Consider the following 17,686-nt stretch of genomic DNA (forward strand, 5'->3'; position numbering starts at 1 on the left):
AGATATGATAAAGTTGAAATCCCGTCTACTAAGTTTGCTAGCCAATGCTTGGATGAATTTCATGATTTTATGGCTAAATAAGAAAACTTCAATGCTTATGTTGGTAGACAATTGAAAAGTAATACTTATATGATTGGACACTTGAGTGATTATATGTCTAGAGTTAAGGATGAACTTAAACTCACTAACAAACATGCTTATATGGTTACCACTCAAGTAGAACAAGTGCTTAAAGCTCAGAATGATTTGCTTAATGAATTAAATAATAATAAACATGACTTTGTTGTTAGAGTAGCAACTAGAACGTGTAAAATGACTTAGGAACCTTTGTATCCTAAGGGACACCCTAAGAGAATTGAGCAAGACTCTCAGAGAAATAATGTTGATGCACCTAGTCCTTCTAAGAGGAAGAAAAAGAAAAATGATAGGACTTTGCATGCTTCTAGTGAACCTGTTGTCTACACACCTGAGAATCCCAATGATATTTCTATTTCTGATGTTGAAACACAATCTGGTGATGCACATGAACCTAGTGATAATGTTAATGATAATGTTCATGCTCAACCTAGCAATAACAATGATATAGAGGTTGAACATGCTGCTGATCTTGATAACCCACAATCAAAGAATCAACGTTATGATAAGAGAGACTTTGTTGCTAGGAAGCATGGTAAAGAAAGAGAACCATGGATTCACAAACCCATGCCTTTTCCTCCTAAACCATCCAAGAAAAAGGATGATGAGGATTTTGAGCGCTTTGCTGAAGTGATTAGACCTATCTTTTTGCGTATGTGTTTGACTAATATGCTTAAAGTGAATCCTTATGCTAAGTACATGAAAGATATTATTACAAAATAAAAGAAAGATACCGGAAGCTGAAATTTCCACCATGTTGACAATTATACTTTTAAAGTGGAATACCTAAGAAACTTGGAGATCCAGGAGTACCAACTATACCATGCTCCATTAAAAGAAACTATGTTAAAACTGCTTTATGTGATCTTGGAGCCGGTGTTAGTGTTATGCCTCTCTCTTTATATCATAGACTTGAATTGAATAAGTCGACACCTACTAAAATATCTTTGCAAATGGCCGATAAATCAACCACTATACCTGTCGGTATTTGTGAGGATGTGCATGTTGTGGTTGCAAACGTTACTATCTTAACGGACTTTGTTATTCTTGATATTCCCGAGGACGATAGTATGTCGATTATCCTTGGTAGACCCTTTTTGAATACTGCAGGGGCTGTTATTGATTGCAACAAAGGCAATGTCGCTTTTCATGTTAATGGTAATGAGCATATGGTACACTTTCCGAGGAAACAACCTCAAGTTCATGGTATCAATTCTATTGGAAAAATACCATTGATTATTATTGGAGGTTTTGAATTTCCTCTTCCTACTGTCAAGAAGAAATATGATATTCTTATTATTGGGGATGTTCATATCCCCATTGAGGTAACCTAGTGTCATTTCGAAATTTCTCCGGTTTCATGTGATTCAGAATGAGTTAGTTAACAAGACTTGATCAACCTTGTTAGTGGATTTCTTTTGATGAGCATGAGATGGATGAAGTTAGAAGGCACAACCTTCTGTTCCCTCCTTTTACTTTCTATTATTTAGATTAAATAAAGTAAAAAATAGTATTTTATGTCTGTTTTCTGAATTATCCATGCAATAAAAAACTACCCCAAAAATAAAAGTTCTCCAAATGCCCTGAAAATTAAATATGATTTTTTCTGGAATATTTGAGAATATCTGGCATTGAGAACACGGCAGGGGGAGCAAGCACTTGGCCACGAGGGTCTAGGGCGCGCCCCCCTGGGGGCGCGCCGCCCTTCCTCGTGGGCCCCTTGTGGCCCCCCTCCACTTATTCCTGCACCCATGCTCTTCTTCTTCCTCCCAAAAAAATCACTATCCAGCTCAAGCACGAGTTCTAGCTCATCTTGCTGCCATTTTTTATCTCCTTGCTCAAAGCTCCATTCACAAAACTGCTTTGGGGGATTGTTCTTTGGTATGTGACTCCTCCAATGGTCCAATTAGTTTGTGTTCTAGTGCTTTATTCAATAAAAAAATTGCTGCTTAGGTGACCCTGTTCTTGAGCTTGCATGTCAAATTTATTTGGTCCCAAGTAATTCTAATGCATGATATAGTCTCTAGGCACTTGTGGGAGTAGTTTCTATCAATTTTGTTGAGTTCGATTCACTTTTATTTTGAGTTACTAAAAATTTCAGAAATTTTTCAGAGAAAAGAATATGTCTAGGAAAATGTACCAAGGTGGTTCTTCAAGGAAGCAAGGACCCATGCTCGCAATACGTGAGCAGGACGATGAACCGCCGAGGGAAGCTTACGTGCGGCCTTGCGAATGGCCGTTAGAGGAGTTTATGGTCAACATAGGCACCAAGGATGAATTTGATGCATATGTGCGTAATGCTGATCTTGAGGACTTCATGCAAGATAAGTGTCCTCAGTACTACCATTTAACTGATTCCTTTGTGAGAAGGTTTAAATTTACATCTTCACACAATTCGCACAATGTCCTATTTGATCTTTATGATAAATATTATACCATGGACTTAGAAGATTTTACTACTGCTTGTAAACTCCCGCAATGGGGTAGTGCTAGTGAACCTCGCAAATCTGAATCTAAAGATTTTCTTGCTAGTATCACTGTGGGGGAATCCAGAGAAATAGCACAAGCTACCATAGGGAGCATTCATGTTCCCGCTATATATTATTCTGCTCTCTTTATAGGTAGATGCATAAATGGTAAGAATGAGGCATGTCACATGTGTGTTCCTGATCTTAGTGTTCTCAGGAGTGCGGTGTTAGGAGATAAACAATATAACCTGGGGGCTATCGTTGCACATAGGTTGCATAATAATGGTTTAATTGGAGATTTATTCGGTGGGATTTATGCAACTCGTGTAGCTAATTATCTTGGGGTACCCATACATGAAAATGATAGGGAGTTTCCTCCTGCTTATCTAGATTATAGTGCCATGGTTAGCCATCAGTTTCTTGAGAGGAATGAACTCTTTGACAGGCGACGTACTGTCCATATTGCTCTCCCTACTCCTACTTTCTTTGACTTTCAGGCAAAAAGGAGATACTTTATAACTAGGGAGGAGGCAAACGAATATGAGAGGAGGATGGAGACAGCCCGCCTCCAAGCTGCAGCTCATGAGGCAATGGTTGCTGCATCTCGCTATAACCCGAGCTACAACTATGATCCATTGCCATAGACCAACTTAGGCCAAAAGCCTAAGCTTGGGGGAGTACGTATTTCTCAGCGACATTACATTCATGTTCACACACTCATTCTAGTTGTCAGTGCTCATACTTTTTCATTGTACTATCCATGTTAGTTTATTTTTCTTTTTCTCGCATTCTTCTTGTGTGTTTGAATAACCTTAAGAAAACCAAAAAATTAGTTAGTTTATTTTCCATGCTTGTAGTAGTAATTAAAAGAAAACCCAAAATCATTTCTCGTTCTTCGTTTGCTTGTTGGGAGCTTTCCCTTGTAAATAGTTTTATTTCTTTTCTTTGGGGGTCGAGAGGAGAAGACCATAATGAAAATGTTGAGTGGCTCTTATATGCATTATTGTTGATTTAACCAAGAGCCCATATTACCTTGTCCTCTCCTTTGAATTGAATGCTTGCAGATTCCAGCTTAGTCCAATGCACATGCACTATTATTATTATCCACACCATTCGGTCGTGCAAGTGAAAGGCAACAATGACGATATATGATGGACTGATTGAGATGAGAGAAGCTGGTATGAACTCGACCTATCTTGTTTTTGTAAATATGATTAGTTCATCGTTCCTGATTCAACCTATTATGAATAAATATGTTTGCAATGACAATTAGAGATTATAGTTGCTTATGCCATGCTTAATTAGCTAGGAATTTACAATGGTTTACCTTGCGTGCCAACATGCTATTAAAGCGGTTGTGATGTGATATGATAAGGTGGTATCCTCCTTTGAATGATTCGAGTGATTTGGCTTGGCACATGTTCACACATGTAGTTGAAACAAAATCAACATAGCCTTCACGATATTTATGTTCATGGTGGATTATATCCTACTCATGCTTGCACTCGGTGTTGATTGATTTTAATGCATGTTCATGACTGTTGTCGCTCTCTAGTTGGTCGCTTCCCAGTCTCTTTCTAGCCTTCACTTGTACTAAGCTGGAATACTGCTTGTGCATCCAAACTCCATAAACCCCAAAGTTATTCCATATGAGTCCACCATACCTTCCTATATGCGGTATCTACCTGCCATTCCAAGTAAACTTGTATGTGCCAAACTCTAAACCTTTAAATGAAATTTTGTTTTGTATGCTCGAACGGCTCATGTATCAACTAGGGCTGTCTGTATCTTCCATGCTAGGCGGGTTATTCTCAAGAGGAGTGAACTCTGCTCCTCACTCACGAAAAAAATGGCTAGTCATTGGGATGCCCAGTCCCATGCTCAAATTAAATCAAAATAATTGCACACAAAACTCCCCCAGGATTGTTGTCAGTTGGAGGCATCTGTTGTTTCAGACAAGCCATGGATTGATGATTGTTGGTGGTGGGGGAGTATAAACTCTACCATTCTATTTGGGAACCGCCTATTATGTGTGTAGCATGGAAGATATCGAGATCTCTTGGTTGTTATGTTGACAATGAAAGTATGCCACCCAAAATGTTATTTATCTCTATTTAAAAATCGAGCTCTAGCACCTCTGCAAATCCCTGTTTCCCTCTGCCAAGGGCCTATCTATTTACTTTTATGCAAGAGTCAGTAGTATTCCTTCTCATTCCAATCTACTCTTTAGTTGGCAAGCATCATGTGATGGGGAAAGATCTAAGCATATATGGCCATTCAAATATATTTGATCATGAATTATTACTGTTGACAATTATCTATATGATAAGTAAGTTGGGAGGCGAAACATTAAGCCCCTATCTTTCTCTGTGTTCGATGGATGCTATTTGTTCTAAAAATATGCTTTGAGTGGTAGCAATCATGGAAGACTATATGATAGTTGAGTATGTTGGATTTGCTACATCAAATCTCTGACATAGACCCTTCCTGAAAATAAGATGAATTGCAATTGTTTGATGACTAAGAATGAAGTTTGCTAGTTTTCAAGAAAGTTTATGGTCTATGCTTTAACATGTGAATAGCTTGTTACTTGATCATTAAAAGTTTTATGAGATGAACTACTATTATGACATATAACGATGCTAGAAAAGGTGGCTGAAATTATCGTTGATCAAACTTATGTACCTGCTAGCATTCACACTTCATAAATTATTATTTTTTACCATTTACCTACTCGAGGACGAGCAGGAATTAAGCTTGGGGATGTTGATACGTCTCCAACGTATCTATAATTTATGAAGCATTCATGCTATTATATTATCTGTTTTGGATGTTTATGGGCTTTATTATACACTTCTATATTATTTTTGGGACTAACCTATTAACCGGAGGCCCATGCCATATTGCTATTTTCTTGCCTATTTTAGTGTTTTGAAGAAAAGGAATATCAAACGGAGTCCAAACCGAATGAAACCTTCGGGAAAGTTATTTTTGGAACGCAAGCAATCCAGGGGACTTGGAGTGCACGTAAGGGAAGCAACGAGGAAGCCACGAGGCAGGGAGGTGCGCCCCCACCCTCATGGGCCCCTCGTGGCTCCCCTGACCGACTTCTTTCGCCTATATATCTTCATATACCCCGAAAACCACGAGGAGAATAATAGATCGGGAGTTCCGCCGCCGCAAGCCTCTGTAGCCACCAAAAACCAATCGGGGCCCTGTTCCGGCACCCTGCCAGAGGGGGGATCCCTCACCGGTGGCCATCTTCATCATCCCGGTGCTCTCCATGATGAGGAGGGAGTAGTTCACCCTCGGGGCTGAGGGTATGTACTAGTAGCTATGTGTTTGATCTCTCTCTCTCTCTCTCTCTCGTGTTCTTGAGGTGATACTTGATGTATCGCGAGCTTTGCTATTATAGTTGGATCTTATGATGTTTCTCCCCCTCTACTCTCTCATAATGGATTGAGTTTTCCCTTGAATTTATCTTATCGGATTGAGTCTTTAAGGATTTGAGAACACCTGATGTATGTCTTGCATGTGCTTATCTGTGGTGACAATGGGATATTCACGTGATCTACTTGATGTACATTTTGGTGATCAACTTGCAGGTTCAGTGACCTTGTGAACTTATGCATAGGGCTTGGCACACGTTTTTGTCTTGAATCTTTGGTAGAAATTTAGGGGCACTCTTTCAAGTACTTTGTGTTGGTTGAATAGATGAATCTGAGATTGTGTGGTGCATATCGTATAATCATGCCCATGGATACTTGAGGTGACAATGGAGTATCTAGGTGACATTAGGGTTTTGGTTGATTTGTGTCTTAAGGTGTTATTCTAGTACGAACTCTATGATATATCGAACTGAAAGAATAGCTTCATGTTATTTTACTATGGACTCTTGAATAGATCGAGCAGAAAGGATAACTTTGAGGTGGTTTCGTACCCTACCATAATCTCTTCGTTTGTTCTCCGCTATTAGTGGCTTTGGAGTGACTCTTTGTTGCATGTTGAGGGATAGTTATATGATCCAGTTATGTTATTATTGTTGAGAGAACTTGCACTAGTGAAGGTATGAACCTTAAGACTTGTTTCCTAGCATTGCAATACCGTTTACGCTCACTTTTATCACTTGTTACCTTGCTGTTTTTATAATTTCAGATTACAAAAATCCATATCTACTATCCATATTGCACTTGTATCACCATCTCTTCGCCGAACTAGTGCACTTATACAATTCACCATTGTATTGGGTGTGTTGGGAACACAAGAGACTCTTTGTTATTTGGTTGCAGGGTTGTTTGAGAGAGACCATCTTCATCCTACGCCTCCCACGGATTGATAAACCTTAGGTCATCTACTTGTCGGAAATTTGCTACTGTCCTACAAACCTCTGCACTTGGAGGCCCAAAAACGTCTACAAGAAGAAGGTTGTGTATTAGACATCAACAGGGACGCCGCCCGTGCTAAGTCTCCACCGCCCCGATGCATGCATGTCGGGAGGTGCCGGGCAGTTGGCTTCGTGCAGGAGATGGGCTTCCAACTCGTGTAGAGAGCGGCGGCTGAAGCCATTGGCCGTCACCGCATCGCCGGGGAACCTTTTGCCCGTCGTCTGCGGAAGCTGTGAACTGGGAGGGAAAGGAAAGAGAGCTCGTCGGCGGCGGCTGTGCATGGAGAGAGAGAGAGGGGTTGCGGGTGGGTGTGTCCATTGGCGAGGGAGGTGCTGCTTTATATAGAGGCCAGGAGGGACGGCGTCGTGTGTTCGCGTGGCGGGAGGGAGCGCGTCGCCTCACCATACCGCCTGTGAGGAATCAATGGAAGGCTGACCGGCGACAGCCTTGGCATTGATTCCCTGCGGAAAACCGAGGTGATGTGAGGACGACGAGGCGAGGGCGTCGCTGACTCAGCAGGCCCGCCGTTCTTTCACGCCAAAAACGATTGCCCCAGCACCCTCGGGCGCCCCCAGCACGTCGGGTTCGGCCTGGGTCCGCCGACGCCAGTTTCGGGCCTAACCGGCAAAAAAGGGCTCCTGGGGGCGCGACTGGGCCCTTTTTTGGGCGTCGGTGGTGAAAAAGGGGCCTGGGGGGCTGTTGGGGGCGTGGCTGGAGATGCTCTTACTTCTCTGCTCTTCTGTCTACTCGGCATTAGCAAACCTTCTACCTATAGTAACAAGCATCTCTTTCTCTCGCAAAAAAACAACAAGCATCTCTTTATTTTTTAAGAAGAAAGCTCTCTTGCTTTTCAGTCTCCTTGGTCCTTGTCGGATTTCGGGTTCCGGCAGACCCTCAAGGTTCGAACTCTGGGGTGCGCGCGGAGATCACACCTCCTACCTACTCACGTCTCATCGCCTCGCAAGGATCTAAACTAAACGAAGAACAACACAAGGGACACGAGGTTTATACTAGTTCGGGCCACCATTGTGGTGTAATACCCTACTCTAGTTTGTGGCGTGGTGGATTGCCTCAGGGGCTGATGATGAACAATACAAGGGAAGAACTACCTCGCGAGGGGAGGAGTTCTTGTGGAGGTGATGCCTCTTGGGAAGGATTGAATCCGGATCCCTTTCTTCTGTGGTGGCTAGCCCTATTTATAGAGCGAGGCCCTGGTCCTCTTCCCAAATATTAAGCGGGAAGGGCGCCAACAATTGGCCATTTTGAAGGGGAACATCTAGTACACTTATCCTGGCTAAAGTCGGTCCTCGCCTGCCAAAGACTCTGACGGTGACGCCGGCTTGGGCTCCACGATGACCTCCATCCAGCCGTTCTGCTGGTCTTGGTCTCGTTGCACCGAAATGGTTGCCTTTGATTGATACTCTCGCCCGCGCTTGCCCCCTTTGCACCAAAGAGGAAACAAGGACTCTACGCAGGCCGGCGCCCGCCTGGCTTCGGTCGTCATGGCTTATGTCACGGGCACTTCATGAGGTACCCTCCCTTGATCTCTCCGCCTCCTCGCGAGCCAGCCTGACGAGGCTGTGCCTGAGGAAGCTTAATGTCGTCCACCCCGCGAGGCTTGGCCCCTCGCGAGGGTCTTGAGCATGTGTTGATGAAGATGGGCCGTACCGGGCCACTCCTTGAGCCACACCGTAGGCCGCAGGCAAGCAAGTCTGGGTACCCCCGTTCCCAGAACGCTGACAGTAGCCCCTGGGCCCAAGGCACGCCCGGACTTGGCTTAGCAGATAAGCGAAGGGGCAAGTGCAAAGCGTCGCGGGCCCCAACAACCTGCGGCCTTGGGCGCCGCGTGGCGGTTGATTGGACGTGGGCGTCCCTTCTCCCCCATGACGCCTCGGTAACTGCACGACTTGACAAGTCCCTGCATGCAAAACGGGTCATGATTACCTGTGATCGTGGAGGCCGGCGGTTGGCCTCCCCCGGCTATATGTACGGAACGACGCGAGCCCTTCCAGTCCATCCCTTCCTGCTATTCCCCTTCTTCTTCCTGTCCGCTTGTCATCCCCATGGCCCCGCCGAAGAGGTTCTCGACCGTGGAGAAAGGAAAGGCTCGCCAGGAATGGCCTGGCTCTCCTCCGGCCAAGTGTGGCCGGGGCCGCCCTCGCAAGCACCCTACGGCCCCCGCTGCGGCTTCCCGTGGCCGTGGAAGCAGTCCTCTGCGCGGTGGTGGGCGCTCGGCTGCCAACGAGAGGTACGCTAGGGCTGCGCGACCCCCCAGGCCGCGGTCCCGCTCGGCGGAGGTGCTGCCGGAGTTCGTCATGTGGTCGGCGGATCCGACCGGCACCTGGCTCCAGCTCCCCCGCTTCTTTGTAGGTGAACTTCCGGATGGTGCCCCGGGCGGCCTTTGGCTTCAGGCAGATGGTTGCCGCTGCAGGGCCTCCTGGGCTACTCTGGAGGTCTCCACCGCCGGGGAGGCGGCCTTGACCAGCGGCTGGCAAACGTTTGCCCCCACGCGTGGCCTGAGCCGACAGTGCACTCTACACTTTAAGTTCGACGGCGATGCCACCCTCTACGTGAGGGTGTTCGGGGAAGACGGCCGCCGCGCCGGATGCTGCCCCGAAGATGATGACCGCGACCGTGCGCCCAGCCCCGGCGTTGGTCGGGATGAAGGTGGTGGGAGGCGCGCGGGCAGCGGCGCCCGAGGCCCGCCAAGCTTTGGTGACTCCCCATCGGACGGCAGCTCCTCCAGCGGTGGTCGCGACCACCCCCCCCCCTCGCCGTCGCGCTCGCCTGGGAGAGGGCAGCGGGCCGGCCCGACATCGTGCCTCGATGAAGCGGGAGACCGAATCCAGCTGAGCTCCGGAGGCAGTACGAGCCCTTGCCGAGAGTTGATGCCGGGCAAGTCGTGCCCGTTTTGCTTTTCTTTCTTTCCTGTGCAAAAAGAAGGTAGTCTGGTGCCCCACGGGGGCGTGTTGAACTGTTGTTGTTTAATTGGCGTGCTGTTTCTACTGTTTGTGCGCTATGTTTTCGTTCTGTGTGTTTATGCGTGGAAATTACTTAGCTTGGGGGGGGCTCGTTGCGGTCCTCTCCTCCCGATGCTAGGGCCTCGTCGTGCGCCTTGTGTCCTGCAGGGGTTAGTCAGTAGGGATAGTCTCCAACCTTGGTAGCGGGGATGACCAACCCAAGTCCCGTGATTGTGTCGCGATGCCCGTGGGGCACGACTGGGAGGAGTGCTCCCGCGGCGGACTCGGATAGGGAAGTTCCAAATCACCGGGGCAGAAAACACTCGCGAGGGTGCCCATGTTCCTCCCTCGTGAGACTTTGCGCGAGAGAAAACAAAGCAAACAAGTGAAAATGGACGAAGGGTCACGAGCTGAAACGGTAACAGCTTCAGTAAAACTTCAAATAGAAAAAAACAAGCCAACTGCGAAAAGCAAATGAAAGAAGCCGCGTCCGGCACCTAATCTAGTCTTTGACGTCTTCTCACCAGCGTGGAGCTAAGTGCTGCCACTGGCATGGGTGGGAGCCCCCGAGGCCCGAGGGCGGCACTCCGGAGACTCCGGGGCGTGTAAAGCCCCACTCATTATTACGTGAGAGTGTCACGGGCGGCGAGCTTCACAGGCGTTTGCCTTCTTCACAGGCACCGGGCCTTTTCCCAAACGCAACAACTTCACAGGCATTCGCCTTCTTCACAGGCACCGGGCCTTTTCCAAAACGCGGCAACTTCATAGGCATTCGCCTTTTTCACAGGCACCGGGCCTTTTCCAAAACGTAGAAACTTCACAGGCATTCGCCTTCTTCACAGGCACCGGGCCTTTTCCAAAACGCAGCAACTTCACAGGCACCGGGCCTTTTCCAAAACGCAGCAACTTCACAGGCATTCGCCTTCTTCACAGGCACCGGGCCTTTTTCAGGGGTAAAATCTTCGGAGGTGTTGAATGTTCCATGCGTTCTGGACAGGCGCGCGGAGCCGGGCCTGGAAACATGAACAACCTTGAATGGGCCCTCCCACATGGGAGAGAGCTTATGCAGCCCCTCCCTGGAGAGAACCCGTCTGAGCACGAGGTCCCCTACCTCAAGAGTCCTGGACGGATGTTGCGGCAGTGGTATCACCGCAGTGCTTGTTGGTACCTTGCTGCTCGTAGCGCGGCTTCTCGGCGATGCTCCTCCCCCAGCACGAGATCCGTCCCCCGCATGGCGTCCTGCTGCGCCTCGTCGAACGCCAGGACCCATGCGGAACGACGCCCGACCTCGTGAGGGAGAACGGCTTCAGCTCCATAAACCAGAAAGAACGGGGTCTCGCCAGACGGCTTGGTTGCGGTCGTGCGGATGGACCACAGCACGGATTGGAGCTCGTCATACCAGCCCCTGCCGCAAGCTTCTAGCTTCTTCTTGAAGGTTCTGGTTTTGAGGCCCCTTAGGACCTCCGTGTTGGCTCGCTCAGCCTGGCCGTTGCTCCGGGGGTGCGCCACCGAGGCGTAGCATATCTGTGTTCCGAGGTTAGCACAGTATGTTTTGAAGAGATTGCTGGTGAACTGCGAACCGTTGTCGGTGATAATGCGGTTAGGCACCCCAAATCGGCTCACGAGGCCCTTGATGAACTTGACTGCTGAGCCCGCGGGTATGGTGCGGACGGCTTCTACCTCGGCCCACTTGGTGAACTTCTCCACGGCGACGTAGAGGTAGCGGTAGCCCCCTGGCACCCGAGGGAACGGGCCCAGAATGTCTAGCACCCAAACTGCAAATGGCCATGAGAGGGGTATGGTCTGTAGTCCCCCCGCTGGCTGGTGGATCTGCTTGGCGTGGAACTGGCAGGCCTCACAAGCCTTCACCAGCTCAACGGCGTCGTTGAGCGCTGTGGGCCAGTAGAACCCGCTGTGAAATGCCTTGCCAACCAGGGTGCGCGAGGATGAGTGGTGCCCACAATCTCCGTCCTGTATGTCTTCCATCAGCTCCTTCCCTTGCTCTCTGGGAATGCAACGCAGGGACACGTCGTTCGGCCGCCTTAGGTAGAGCTTCCCATCCTTGACGCTGTAGGCCGTGGCCTGCCGTGCCACGCGCTCCGGGTCCTCCTCCTTCTCCGGTAGAGTCCCTTGCGTCAAGTAGACCTTGAATTCTGCCATCCAGCATTCTTCCCGAGGCTCCAACGCCAGAAGCAGGCGTGCCCCCGAGGCCGGGCCGCAGGCCAGGGCTCCCGAGGCAGGTGGCTAAGTGTTGGGGAATGTTGCAGAAAATAAAATTTTTCCTACGGTTTCACCAAGATCCATCTATGAGTTCATCTAAGCAACGAGTGAAAGGAGAGATGCATCTACATACCACTTTGTAGATCGCGAGCGGAAGCGTTCAAAAGAACGGGGTTGAGGTAGTCGTTCACGTCGTGATCCTATCACCGGAGATCCTAGCGCCGAACGGACGGCACCTCCGCGTTCAACACACGTACGGTCAGCATGATGTCTCCTCCATCTTGATCCAGCAAGGGGGAAGGAGAGGTTGATGATGATCCAGCAGCACGACGGCATGGTGGTGGATGCAGCAGAACTCCGGCAGGGCTTCGCCAAGCTGCTGTGGGAGGAGGACGAGGTGTAGCAGGGGGAGGGAGGCGCCAAGACACAGGGTGTGGCTGCCCTCCCCCCTGCCCTCCTTTATATAGGCCCCCAGGGGGGCGCCGGCCCTGGGAGATCAATCTCCCAAGGGGGCGGCAACCAAGGGGGGTGGAGTGCCCCCCAAGGCAAGTGGTGCGCCCCCCCCCCACCTAGGGTTTCCAACCCTAGGCGTAGGGGGGCCCAAGGGGGGGCGCACCAGCCCACTAGGGGCTGGTTCCCCTCCCACTTCAGCCCACAGGCCCCTCCGGGATAGGTGGCCCCACCCGGTGGACCCCCGAGACCCTTCCGGTGGTCCCGGTACAATACCGGGTGACCCCAAAACTTTCCCGATGGCCGAAACAGCACTTCCTATATAGTTTTCTTTACCTCCGGACCATTCCGGAACTCCTCGTGACGTCCGGGATCTCATCCGGGACTCCGAACAACATTCATTTTGCTGCATACTCATATTCATACAACCCTAGCGTCACCGAACCTTAAGTGTGTAGACCCTACGGGTTCGGGAGACATGCAGACATGACTGAGACAGCTCTCCGGTCAATAACCAATAGCGGGATCTGAATACCCATGTTGGCTCCCACATACTCCTCTATGATCTCATCGGATGAACCACGATGTCGAGGGTTCAAGCAACCCTGTATACTATTCCCTTTGTCAGACGGTATGTTACTTGCCCGAGACTCGATCGTCGGTATCCCAATACCTCGTTCAGTCTCGATACCAGCAAGTCACTTTACTCGTACCGTAATGCATGATCCCATGACCAGACACTTGGTCACTTTGAGCTCATTATGATGATGCACTACCGAGTGGGCCCAGTGATACCTCTCCGTTATCCGGAGTGACAAATCCCAGTCTCGATCCGTGTCAACCCAACAGACACTTTCAGAGATACCTGTAGTGCACCTTTATAGTCACCCAGTTACGTTGTGACGTTTGGTACACCCAAAGCACTCCTACGGTATTCGGGAGTTACACGATCTCATGGTTTAAGGAAGAGATACTTGACATTGGAAAAGCTCTAGCAAAACGAACTACACGATCTTGTGCTATGCTTAGGAATGGGTCTTGTCCATCACATCATTCTCCTAATGATGTGATCCCGTTGTCAACGACATCTAATGTCCATAGTCGGGAAACCATGACTATCTGTTGACCAACGAGCTAGTCAACTAGAGGCTTACTAGGGACGTATTGTGGTCTATGTATTCACACGTGTATTACGATTTCCGGATAATACAATTATAGCATGAATAAAAGACAATTATCATGAACAAGGAAATATAATAATAATACTTTTATTATTGCCTCTAGGGCATATTTCCAACAGTCTCCCACTTGCACTAGAGTCAATAATCTAGTTACATTGTGATGAATCGAACACCCATAGAGTTCTGGTGTTGATCATGTTTTGCTCGCCAGAGAGGTTTAGTCATCGGATCTGCGACATTCAGATCCGTATGTACTTTGCAAATATCTATGTCTCCATCTTGAACATTTTCACGGATGGAGTTGAAGCGACGCTTGATGTGCCTGGTCTTCTTGTGAAACCTGGGCTCCTTGGCAAGGGCAATAGCTCCAGTGTTGTCACAGAAGAGTTTGATCATCCCCGACGCATTGGGTATGGCTCCTAGGTCGGTGATGAACTCCTTCACCCAAATTGCTTCATGCGCTGCCTCCGAGGCTTCCATGTACTCCGCTTCACATGTAGATCCCGCCACGACGCTCTGCTTGCAGCTGCACCAGCTTACTGCTCCACCATTCAACATATACACGTATCCGGTTTGTGACTTAGAGTCACCCAGATCTGTGTCGAAGCTAGCGTCGACGTAACCCTTTACGACGAGCTCTTCGTCAGCTCCATAGACGAGAAACATGTCCTTTGTCCTTTTCAGGTACTTCAGGATATTCTTGACCGCTGTCCAGTGTTCCTTGCCGGGATTACTTTGGTACCTTCCTACCAAACTTACGGCAAGGTTTACATCAGGTCTGGTACACAGCATGGCATACATAATAGATCCTATGGCTGAGGCATAGGGGATGACGCTCATCTCTTCTTTATCTTTTGCCGTGGTCAGGCATTGAGCCGAGCCCAATCTCACACCTTGCAGTACAGGCAAGAACCCTTTCTTGGACTGATCCATTTTGAACTTATTCAAAATCTTATCAAGGTATGTGCTTTGTGAAAGACCTATGAGGCATCTCGATCTATCCCTATAGATCTTGATGCCCAATATGTAAGCAGCTTCTCCAAGGTCCTTCATTGAAAAACACTTATTCAAGTAGGCCTTAATGCTGTCCAAGAATTCTATATCATTTCCCATCAAAAGTATGTCATCTACATATAATATGAGAAATGCTACAGAGCTCCAACTCACTTTCTTGTAAACGCAGGCTTCTCCATAAGTCTGCATAAACCCAAACGCTTTGATCATCTCATCAAAGCGAATGTTCCAACTCCGAGATGCTTGCACCAGCCCATAAATGGATCGCTGGAGCTTGCACACTTTGTTAGCATTCTTAGGATCGACAAAACCTTCTGGCTGCATCATATACAGCTCTTCCTTAAGATAACCGTTAAGGAATGCCGTTTTGACGTCCATCTGCCATATCTCATAATCATAGTATGCGGCAATTGCTAGCATGGTTTGGATGGACTTAAGCTTCGCTACGGGAGAGAAAGTCTCATCGTAGTCAATCCCTTGAACTTGCTGATAACCCTTAGCGACAAGTCGAGCTTTATAGATGGTGACATTACCATCCGCGTCCGTCTTCTTCTTAAAGATCCATTTGTTTTCTATCGCTCGCCAATCATTGGGCAAGTCAGTCAAAGTCCATACTTTGTTTTCATACATGGATTCTATCTCGGATTGCATGGCTTCTAGCCATTTGTTGGAATCTGGGCCCGCCATCGCTTCTTCATAGTTCGAAGGTTCACCGTTGTCTAACAACATGATTTCCAGGACAGGGTTGCCATACCACTCTGGTGTGGAACGTGTCCTTGTGGACCTACGAAGTTCCGTAGCAACTTGATCAGAAGTACCTTGATCATCATCATTAATTTCCTCTCCATTCGGTGTAGGCACCACAGGAACATTTTCCTGAGCTGCACTACTTTCCGGTTCAAGAGGTAGTACTTCATCGAGTTCTACTTTCCTCCCACTCACTCCTTTCGAGAGAAACTCTTTTTCCAGAAAGGATCCGTTCTTGGCAACAAAGATCTTGCCCTCGGATCTTAAGTAGAAGGTATACCCAATGGTTTCCTTAGGGTATCCTATGAAGACGCATTTTACTGACTTGGGTTCGAGCTTTTCAGGTTGAAGTTTCTTGACATAAGCATCGCATCCCCAAACTTTTAGAAACGACAGCTTAGGTTTCTTCCCAAACCATAATTCATACGATGTCATCTCAATGGATTTAGACGGTGCCCTATTTAAAGTGAATGTAGCTGTCTCTAGAGCTTATCCCCAAAATGATAGCGGTAAATCGGTAAGAGACATCATAGATCGCACCATATCCAATAGAGTGCGATTACGACATTCGGACACACCGTTATGCTGAGGTGTTCCAGGCGGCGTGAGTTGTGAAACGATTCCACATTTTCTTAAGTGTGTACCAAATTCATGACTTAAATATTCTCCTCCACTATCCGATCGTAAGAATTTTATCTTTCGGTCACGTTGATTCTCTACTTCATTCTGAAATTCCTTGAACTTTTCAAAGGTCTCAGACTTGTGTTTCATCAAGTAGACATACCCATATCTACTCAAGTCATCAGTGAGAGTGAGAACATAACGATATCCTCCGCGAGCCTCAACGCTCATTGGACCGCACACATCGGTATGTATGATTTCCAACAAGTTAGTTGCTCGCTCCATTGTTCCGGAGAACGGAGTCTTGGTCATTTTGCCCATGAGGCATGGTTCGCATGTGTCAAATGATTCATAATCGAGAGACTCTAAAAGCCCATCAGCATGGAGCTTCTTCATGCACTTGACACCAATGTGACCAAGGTGGCAGTGCCACAAGTATGTGGGACTATCGTTATCAACTTTACATCTTTTGGTATTCACGCTATGAATATGTGTAACATTACGTTCGAGATTCATTAAGAATAAACCATTGACCATCGGGGCATGACCATAAAACATATCTCTCATATAAATAGAACAACCATTATTCTCGGATTTAAATGAGTAGCCATCTCGTATCAAACGAGATCCAGATAAAATGTTCATGCTCAAACTTGGCACTAAATAACAATTATTGAGGTTCATAACTAATCCCGTGGGTAAATGTAGAGGTAGCGTGCCGACGGCGATCACATCGACCTTGGAACCATTCCCGACGCGCATCGTCACCTCGTCCTTCGCCAGTCTCCGCTTATTCCGCAGCTCCTGCTGTGAGTTACAAATGTGAGCAACGGCACCGGTATCAAATACCCAGGAGTTACTACGAGTACTGGTAAGGTACACATCAATTACATGTATATCAAATATACCTTTAGTGTTGCCGGCCTTCTTGTCCGCTAAGTATTTGGGGCAGTTCCGCTTCCAGTGACCCTTCCCCTTGCAATAAAAGCACTCAGTCTCAGGCTTGGGTCCATTCTTTGACTTCTTCCCGGCAACTTGCTTACCGGGCGCGGCAACATCTTTGCCGTCCTTCTTGAAGTTCTTCTTACCCTTGCCCTTCTTGAACTTAGTGGTCTTATTGACCATCAACACTTGATGTTCTTTCTTGATTTCAACCTCTGCTGACTTTAGCATTGAGAATACTTCAGGAATGGTCTTCACCATCCCCTGCATATTGTAGTTCAACACAAAGCTCCTGTAGCTCGGTGGGAGCGACTGAAGGATTCTGTCAATGACCGCCTCGTCCAGGAGGTTGATCTCCAGCTGGGACAGGCGGTTGTGCAACCCAGACATTTTGAGTATGTGCTCATTGACAGAACTGTTTTCTCCATCTTACAACTATAGAACTTGTTGGAGACTTCATATCTCTCGACCTGGGCATGAGCTTGGAAAACCATTTTCAGCTCCTCGAACATCTCATATGCTCCGTGTTGGTCAAAACGCTTTTGGAGCCCCGGTTCTAAGCT

This window comes from Triticum dicoccoides, chromosome 1B (genome assembly GCF_002162155.2).
Source record: "Triticum dicoccoides isolate Atlit2015 ecotype Zavitan chromosome 1B, WEW_v2.0, whole genome shotgun sequence".
In the NCBI taxonomy this organism is placed as follows: domain Eukaryota; kingdom Viridiplantae; phylum Streptophyta; class Magnoliopsida; order Poales; family Poaceae; genus Triticum; species Triticum dicoccoides.